Source organism: Carassius auratus, unplaced genomic scaffold (assembly GCF_003368295.1).
Source record: "Carassius auratus strain Wakin unplaced genomic scaffold, ASM336829v1 scaf_tig00001751, whole genome shotgun sequence".
NCBI classification, from domain to species: domain Eukaryota; kingdom Metazoa; phylum Chordata; class Actinopteri; order Cypriniformes; family Cyprinidae; genus Carassius; species Carassius auratus.
Window position 1 is genome coordinate 323900 of NW_020523392.1, and position 9372 is coordinate 333271.

General features: G+C 39.1%; 1 pseudogene; it reads right to left on the reverse strand.

Annotated features, from left to right (window-relative positions):
• Positions 1–1316: 1316 nt before the first annotated feature.
• Positions 1317–6894, reverse strand: LOC113069536 (dapper homolog 2-like; annotated as a pseudogene).
• Positions 6895–9372: the final 2478 nt, after the last annotated feature.

A 9372-nucleotide genomic window follows, 5' to 3' on the forward strand; every position in this document is an offset into this window, starting at 1 on the left:
GGCTTTAATCTACATCCAAAATGAAGGTAAGCACAATGCAACTCATTTAGACAACTAAAAGCATTGGAAGGTCAAGGTTAGAGGCCAAACTGAGAAAGAAAGCTTTGGTAGTGTGTGGTCATGATCTCTGTGTTGAACCCGTTGACTAGCTCCATTGTAAGGCATCAGGGTGTGTGAGATGATACAGCTAGACAGCTGGAGGTGAATGCAAACACAGGGTCAGGCTTGCTGGCCTTGACCCAGCGTCAAAGAAAAAGAGTGTGACCTGTGCCCTCTCTTTAATATCGTGATTTGCTTGCTATTTTCAGTCACAGATTTTGGGTTTTATGACACTATGCACTTAGAGGAAATTGGCGTTCAAAATCTCAAAATAAAACTAGCTAGAACCAACTATAATATTTTAGTATCAGGTGTTGCATTGTAAGACTTGATCTAAGTTAATCTATTAACAACCTTTGTCTTTTTTCTGTAAGCTGTTTAAAGGAAACAACCTGACACATTAAGTTGCATTAAAATTATATAGTTAAAATGCAAAAATATAGGTCAGTTTAGTTTGCAGATGAAAGTGAGGAGAAAAACTACAAAGGACTTTCCGTACAGCGCTTGTCAAACAGGTGTTTTGTGTATAAAAAACACTTCCCAGAGCCAGAAACAGCCCTAAAACACATGGTCAGTTGTCTTGAATGAGTACATTGCCATGGTTATAAGATCAAGCAGTGCAGTAAATTGTAAGCAAAAGTTGATGAAATCCTAGAGTCTGTTAGAGAGTTAAGCTCCTTTCAACCCAGACTAGCAAAGATAAAACACATCCAGGGGCCCAAGGTCCATCTGATCTTCACCTGTGTTGAGTCTATTCAGAACCCTAAACCCCATTCTAACCTCTGTGACACTACAGGAATTTTAATAGAGATTCTGAGACTGACTAAAAGAATGAGATTTAGAGATTGTCCACTCTTTGATGTCTGTCTGTCTGTCAGCTGTTTTTCTCTTCGATTTAATACTTATCTTTCACTGCCTGTTGCTTTTAACTGTTTTTTTTCTTCTTCTCCTTAACAGCTCTGCAGCCTCAAAGCCCTCACCTTGTTCAGATAAATCCATATCATACAGAGATTAATTGAAAACAATAGAGGTCCTGTACATGGTTCTGGTCTTGTCAAAGAAAATCTGAGGTGGGACAAGGGACTCTTTAAAACTCTTCTAGTTCTGTAATAACACTTTGCTAAATGTTTATATTTGCACTCTAATTTGGATAAGAAAGTAAAGGAAAATATCTTTAAATAAATTATTTGGGAAGAAAATAAGATCCACAGATAAAATGAATGTGAAAAAGCTGCATTTTTATTGAGTTACATCAAGTACAGTTTTGTTCCCAAAGCAGTTTTCATTGTGCTATTTACACAGTGGTTTTGATTATAATACATTTTGCGAAGTTATTCAGATAACTTATTTACAGTATATAGCAGGAGTGGCGAACATCGGTTCTGGAGATCCACAGTCTTTAGAGCTCAGCTCCAACCTAATCTAAACAAGTTCTAAGAGTTACTAGAAAGCTACAGGCAAGTTTTAACCAATGTTGGAGCAAAACTCCACAAAACTGACCGACGTTGATCAGCCCTAGTATAAAGTTTTTATACAAATCAACAGTTGTTTGTGTTGTTGAGAAGAACAGTCACCATGTCAATGTATGACATTTTCATTACTGTCATGTTCAAGGTAAAGTTGGGTGTAGATCAGTGATCGGGTTTGGCCATTTTTGAATTAGAGCTCTCAGAAAACTCTTACTAGATTGCTTGGCTCACAAGTGCAAGTAAACCATGACCATGTTTGTTAAAATTGGCCAAATTTCAGTTAAAGCTTAAGGTTTACTTAACAGGATCCATTCTAAGCTTCAGTACATCTACACCAAAGTCATGACCTTGAGTGACGCTGGCTGAAAGCGGCGGATCTTTTTCTTCAGTGCTCTGGAAGCTTTGATGCGACAGGCTGCTGGCTCTGGGCGATGGTGTTGCTGAAGAGAAAAGCCTGCTGCTGTGGTCCCCACCGCAGCCTGAGCCCACACTAAACCACTTTCATCTTCCTCTTCTTCCTCCAACAGGTCCTCCTCATCCAGCGAGAGACTGCTGCCTGAGTCTGAGGCTGTCTGAGAGCCCTGACTGGACTCGCTGTCTCCAAAACGGTTTGTGGTGTAGTCGCTCATCTCTCCATCACTGCTTGCTGCGATAGTAGAGTGAAAGAGTGATGCACACTCTGCAGAGTACTCTGAAAACTCTGACTCACAACGAGGAGGGTAGCGGCTGGAGATTGGAGCTGCTGGATATCTAGATTCCAAGTAACTGAAGTAAGAGGAAGTGGAAAGTGAGTGGGGAAGGGCCTGTCGAGGACAAACCCACTGACCTGAACGAGGCCTGGCACTCACACTCCTTACCATGGCCCCCTTTCGAGAGTTTAACACCTCTTTGGATCTCTGGGTTTGGAGAGCTGGGGGTAAAGGGATCTGGGGATGGCCATTTCCGAGAACTTTGTTTCTTTTTGGCTTGGTCTAGAAGAAGGTGCACTGGTTCTGGGGCTTTACGGGCCTTGGTGGACTTGGAGGTTTGGCTTTGTTGAAGGTGAGGGTTGTTCTGGATTAAGTGTGAGTTGAAAAGTCCATTACAACTGCAATCTGAGCAAGAGTTCATCTTGGACTCTTCCAGATTTGTTACTCTCCCTTTGCATGAGCTGGACTGTTTTAAATCAGCGCGGGTTTTGGTGCAGAACTCCCGAGACACATGTTTATGCTGCTGTTTCTTTGCTGAAGGCTTCTCAGAGCTCTTCTTTCTCAGTTTTACAGATTTCATTTTCTTGTCTGCCTGATGCACTTTTACCCTTTGAGTCCCTGCCGGAACAAACTGTGCATGGACAAATTCTGATTGAGGTTTGCCACCTTTATCACCAAAATAAGCTCTACCTTCTTCCCTTTTTAAGGTAAAACTTGATCTCCTCTCTACTGGCTTTGGGACCATAGATGGGTCCTTGGAAAACTGTCCACTCTCCTTTTCTGAGAGTCCATTCTCAGACTCAGTACCAGCCTTGCTTGAGGCAATCTTTATGGGAAAGTTATTATTGTGGAGATCCATGGAAGGTTTTGAGTGTGTGCCATGGCACAATGTCTTGACTTCAGTTGCTTCGGAATTGGGCTCCAGACCAGGTGCATTCCTCTGATGCTGATTGCTGTTTAGTGATGAAGATTTCTGTCCAGTCTCCAATGCATTTTCTAAGGGCATTGACATCTGCTGAAGGGATCCTAGCAGTTGGGGACCATTCAGCTGTCCGTAGGACATTTCTAGTGATCTGGGTGTTTGCTCCTGTGTACTGTTAACAGTGTCATTTCTTTTTATGCTAGACAGGTTCATCTTACTTGAGCTTCGCTGTAGTAGCTTGTTGATGTATCCAGCAGTCCTGGAATTTGTGGACCCTTCGTTTGTCTTTTGGGTTTCCTCTTGAAGACCCACTCCAGACATTTCAAAAAGTGCTACTGAATTTCCCTGTTCAGTGGTGCAACTAAAGATGGGGCTTTGTAAGGCCACAGCATGCAGTGGACTGGGATAACAGTACACTTCTGTCCCGTTGTTCGATACCAGGTTACTCTGGTATTTGAGGTCTACTGAGGGGTTTTGGAGGCTACCACAAGGGGTGGAGCTCTTCATATCAATGGATTTGAAGCAGCCAAAACCAGGTGCAATCATTCGGTCAAGGTCCCCTGAAAGAAAAACACAAAAAATGGCATCAAGATAATGTACTTTACATTCCAAAAGTTAAGTTAGTTATGACTTTAGTGCCTACAACAAGATTCTGACCATATACCCATAGTTCTTTGTTAAAACTTTACCTAAATAACACATTTTTACACTTACCTGTGGAAACAGGTCGTTGTCTTGCTCTTTCAGCTCGAGCTGATGTTGTTCGTATACAGCTGCTGCCAAGCTTCACTCCTGATCGTGGAGCATCGGACTGTGCAGTGCTCTCATCAGCAGAACAACGACGGGACACAGCGGTCTGCCTGGAACCACTATGGCCATGTTGCACATATGAGGTTGGGAGATGAGGAAGCAGACTGGTTTGAGATGAGGAGGAAAGACTCTCGCTGTAGACGGAGGTGCATGAATTGGACAATGAGCCTGAACCACCATCACTGAGCTCATAGAACCCTGGGAGTAGAAATTGGCACTGTTAGAATTAATACAGAGTTCATTTTTGCAACAAAAAATGCTTGACGCTGTCCTTAAGTTCAAAAAAATATTTGAAAAGCTTGTTTAAATTTTTAAAGATGATGTGTGCAATTTGTCACCGTCATGTCCAACACATTAAGGCCATTTAAAGAAACAGTTTATAATTCCATTTGGTGTTGGCAAATGGAGCGGAAATTACAATTAGTGATATGTGAATGGGTATGTTTAGTCACCTGAACTGGGTCTGCTGTCACTCTCTAGGTGTTCAGTGGATGCTTTACACACATCCAGTTTCAGGTCATTGATCTGCTGATCTAGCTGCTGGAGATGAGTCTTCAATCCCACATCCTGTTTGCGCAGGCGTGTCTGCAGGTACAACACACATTCACAAATATTAGTATGCAAATAAATCACCTTCATAGAATGCATTATCAAATACAATTGAATGCATCATGCAGTGTTTAGTACATTTATTAACCACATTTGCAGACTTGTATATAAACTCAGTATTCATGATACAAATACTAAGCTGGAAGAATTATAAAGTGCAATAAACTCCAACTTGGTCAAGCACAACATAACTAAGTCTGCTTTGTTATTCTTCATTCTGATACCAAACTAACCACAGGAGAACATGGAAAACTGGATGCTTCACAGACATTTAATGGCTGATATGACTCTTGCTGTTATACGACGTAGACAAGAGGAGAAAAGACAGAGAGAGGAGAAGCAAATAAAGAAGGAAAGAGGTTGACTATTAACTAGGCAAGGATAAAGGGTAGCCCGGGGGAAGTGCTGTAAGATTACTAATCTCTCTCCTGGTGAGGAACACAAACTATTGTGTAAACCAAATGTATAGGAACAAGAGGAAATGACGATGCCAAATACAGAAAATCTATAATAGTTGACTGTAAACCAGCTTTGCAAAGTACAGAGTCACACCTGTGCCAAACTCTCACAAAGCACAAATTTTAGTCTTCTTTGTACTTGCCGGTAAGTGAAAGAGAAGAATGATGAACACTAATCTGATTTTATCTGAGGGTATTACTGTAAAGTATGGTTGTGTGGATAAAGCAACCAGTTAATACAAACCACTTAAACTGAGAAAATCCTTATTGATAATAGGGTTAATATTATGATGAAGGGTTTTTTAAACAAGGGGTTTATTGTAGCTGGGTGCTGATATTTGAATGAATATGAAGGAAAACCTGCCAGATGTTTTCTCAGGTTTCATATATATGACTAATTAAGCCTTTCTTTTAAACATTGCAAAATAAAATCTTAATGCTGACATACATTAGCATTGGTGGAGCTCTTATTGTAGATGATATCCACTGTGCAATTTCCTTGTGCTTTGGTAAAAAGATGCCATTTCATGATTGATTTAAATAGTGTAAGAACACTACTGCCAGTCTCTAATATGTCTATAGACCACAGTCCCTTTGACCGTTGAGCTTTAGAAGGGTTCAACAAAAGTCCAAAAGGTTCAAACGTGCATCGGCTGCGGGGTCAAATCTGTGTCGCCAACCGGGCCACAGTTCCTCTGTTGCCATTCTCATTAAATTGGGTTAATCATCAGAAACGGACTGGCCCCCCTCAGAGCCCTTGATTTATGACCTCTCACTACATGACCCCCAGCTGAGCCTGTGATTCAGCACTGGATCCAATCATCAAGGGCACTGCCGAACCATGCACAAAATACACACACCAGTGAATCCTCACTACAGTAAGAGCATGTGAGAATGTAGGTTTTATGCAAAGATTCTCATTTGCTGCTGGAAAATCTACTTAATAATGTAAGAACGGACTAGAAAACATCTGGTAGATCTATCAATATCCATTCAGAAATATCACATCAGATCCATTGTGAAGATTTTTAAAAGAGGCATTTATGTATTTGACATGGTTCAGCTATAAATGAAAGGACAAACTGACTTCATGTCATTAGCATTTTATTTTATTTTTTTACTTGGCTGGTGTGAATAGTCATATGACTAGAGCTGTTTAATCCACTTCAGTTCTCTAAGATGATAGCTTTGTCAAAGCTCCATAAATGTAAGGCAAATAAAAGCTGTAAAAGCATAATACAGATATTATATTTGATACATTAAATATTTAAATGGCCTATTACTGATTATTATTAATATGAATAAGTTTGCTTTAACTCAGATGTCAATGGTCAGAGCCCAAGTATGGACTGATTTACACGGTTTTATTATTAAATGCAAAGTACATTTAAATATGCATTTATACTTTAATACTTGTGTTGCCCACGTGTTAGAAAAAAAATTAACTGAATACAATTGTCACCAAAATAAACAAACTTCATTCAACTTACCAGCTGTTGTTTGAGTAGAGTAAGTGTTGCCTCCATTCTCAGTTCCTCTGTGCTCACCTTCTCTTGTTTTGATGTCTCGGTGTCCTCTCTGTTCAGGGTCAGAGCCCAGTGCACCATGGCACTCTGTTTGTCCCGGAGGAAATGTAGCTCCTGCAGTCCAGCCAGCGCTGCATGCAGCCTCTCTCCTGTCCTCCCCCGGCCCATTCCTTCTGCTGCCCTCAGCAAACCTGACCCAGGTATTTTTCTTCCCAACATTATAAGACGTGCTGTTTAGACATTTCCAGAGAGGCGAGGAAATAACGTGATCCGCTATATGACTGAGCTTGTTCAATGTGCGTACAAGTGTGAATCAACTTCTACTGTGTTTGGAAGAAGCGCGTGAGTGTATACAGTACCTGTATAACCCCGCCCACCTGAGTGCTGACCGTGGAAAACCACGCCCCTCGCTGGCTGATTGGCGGACATTGTTTGAGGATGGTCAGTGTATTTGCCAATCTTGCTCTGGTAAATGTATGGGGTATGAATGTTAATGAGGTAACGTGATCAAACGCTCAAAGCGGTCGAGCAAGTAAGCAAGTTACTGAAGGTTCGCGTAAACGAATTAATATTTATGAGTTCATTTTAATATTAATTCTGATAATAAGTATTATTATTATTATTATTATTATTATTATTATTATTAATAATAATAATTTATCTATTAATGTATTTACTATATATATATATATATATATATATATATATATATATATATATATATATATATATATATATATATATACATTAAAACCTGTTATTCCGTTCTGAAATACTGGACACCATAAGCGGGATTTGTTGGTAAGGGTTGACGGATTGTTAAATGCGATGGGGAAAAAAATCTATAAAAATATTAAAACCAAAAAAGGCGTTATTCATAATAGACACAACAAATTCAGATTAAATTGTGTTCCTTTTATATGTGTTGTTTATGTTTATCCACGTATACACGCAAAAAACAATTCCAACTCCGTTTGAAGATTTAGCCACTTGCGCCTTCTTGCGTACGATGCCTGAATTACAGGAAACCTGAAAACGTCAAAAAACATAAACATTGATCATTAAAATAGGTTCAGTGGAAACATTTTTAGCACTATTCAGAAATAAAATAAATACCCTAGAAGTTACATTCTAAGTGTTTTGAAAATGTGGAACATGCTGAGCGTCCAACAGAGTTTATTACACTGAGAGTATCTGGAATCCTGCATTTTTGTGATGTACACAGGAAACGTGTGTTGATGAGAACAGGACATCAGATAGCATCAGAGATCAAGCCCTCATCGCTGGCAGAGACACAGTGAAGTCTTTCCTTTACATCTTAGATGAGTTTACCTCTGACAGCCACAGGATGTGGGAGAGGAAGTGAGATACAGGAGAGATGCAAAAATAAATACCACAAACCGACCTTATGTGTAAGCCAAAGGATGCAAAATCAGATCAAGATCAAATAAAATGTTTTATCATTGTCATAAATGCAAGATGGTTTGATAAAGTATTCAAGTTAGCCATCTAAACAAATTAATCTTTCAAATTCTGTCCAGGTCATATTTTACCACAAAATTTTATTTTGAATTAAAGTGTATTTTTAGGACCTTTAGCATTCTAGTTCTCTTGATTATGAAGCACAAAAAGCCAAATCATATTTAAAATAAAAAGTAATTATGTTTTTGTAATATAGTTGTGAAAAATACATGCAATACATTTATACAGTCAGTGTAATCATTTATGAAAAAACATAGTCAGATTCAAATGAGAAATATTAATAAATCGAGAATCAGTGGGTTTAATTGTAAGTAAAATATAGTTTCCTCATTGTTGTTTAATATTTTGATAGAGATGTCTTTGTGAGATTTATCCATGCAGTGACATTGCCGAAGTCAGAAACAGAATCCTGTGTGAGACTCTAGTGTAGCCTACTGACTATTGTGATGTATAATCGCAGGGAGACACTATACCGCGTTACGAGGAGGATGTTTCCTGTTACCAGCAGGTGGCGCTATGACCTAAACATTAAGTGCACTATTTGAGTATTTCACCTCGTGAGAATCTTAGGAAAACGTTGTCTAAGTCACACTACACACTGAAATGCAAAAAAGAAAAAAACGCTTCTGTGTGTTTTATTTTCATTTTAGTTTCTAGTTTTAATAATAACTAATAGGCCTTTTTATATAAATTAATTTATATGAAGTCTCTTCTTTGTGGTGATTTTAAAACAAATTTACAGTAGTATTGTGCAATGTATTTTTTTTTATGATTAAATCTATATTTTTTTTAATCTAATGAGGAGGGAATGGTTATCTTATTTTGATTTGGGGGGTTATTGATGAAAAAAAAAATGAGATCACTGCCTGAGACTTTGAACTAAAAATGATCTGTTAGTTTCAATATGTTTACTAAAACCCTTCTCTGTATGTGTGATGCTGGCACAGGGAAAATGTCATCTTGCAGCATCGTGAGGGTCCCGTGTCTCAGCCGTTTGCTTTGATCAGTACAAGGCGAAGGTCTCGGACTGTAAATGGCATGAGCCCGTAAGGGGAAAGTGATGCTAATCTTATTTTGCTTTCCATCTCTGCCATAGATACAGGTCCAGTGGACATAATAATACTAACACTGTCCTCTCTGGATGTCTCTATGCCCTTATCCGCTTCAAAGCACTTCCTTACAGTGATGTCACAATGGTTTTGATCCCTCAGTGTCTTCCTCTGCCACTATGCATACCAATAAGGGTGTGAGTAAATGATGCTGATGTAATGTCAAATAAACACACATGCTCTGTTGCAAAACCTAGTG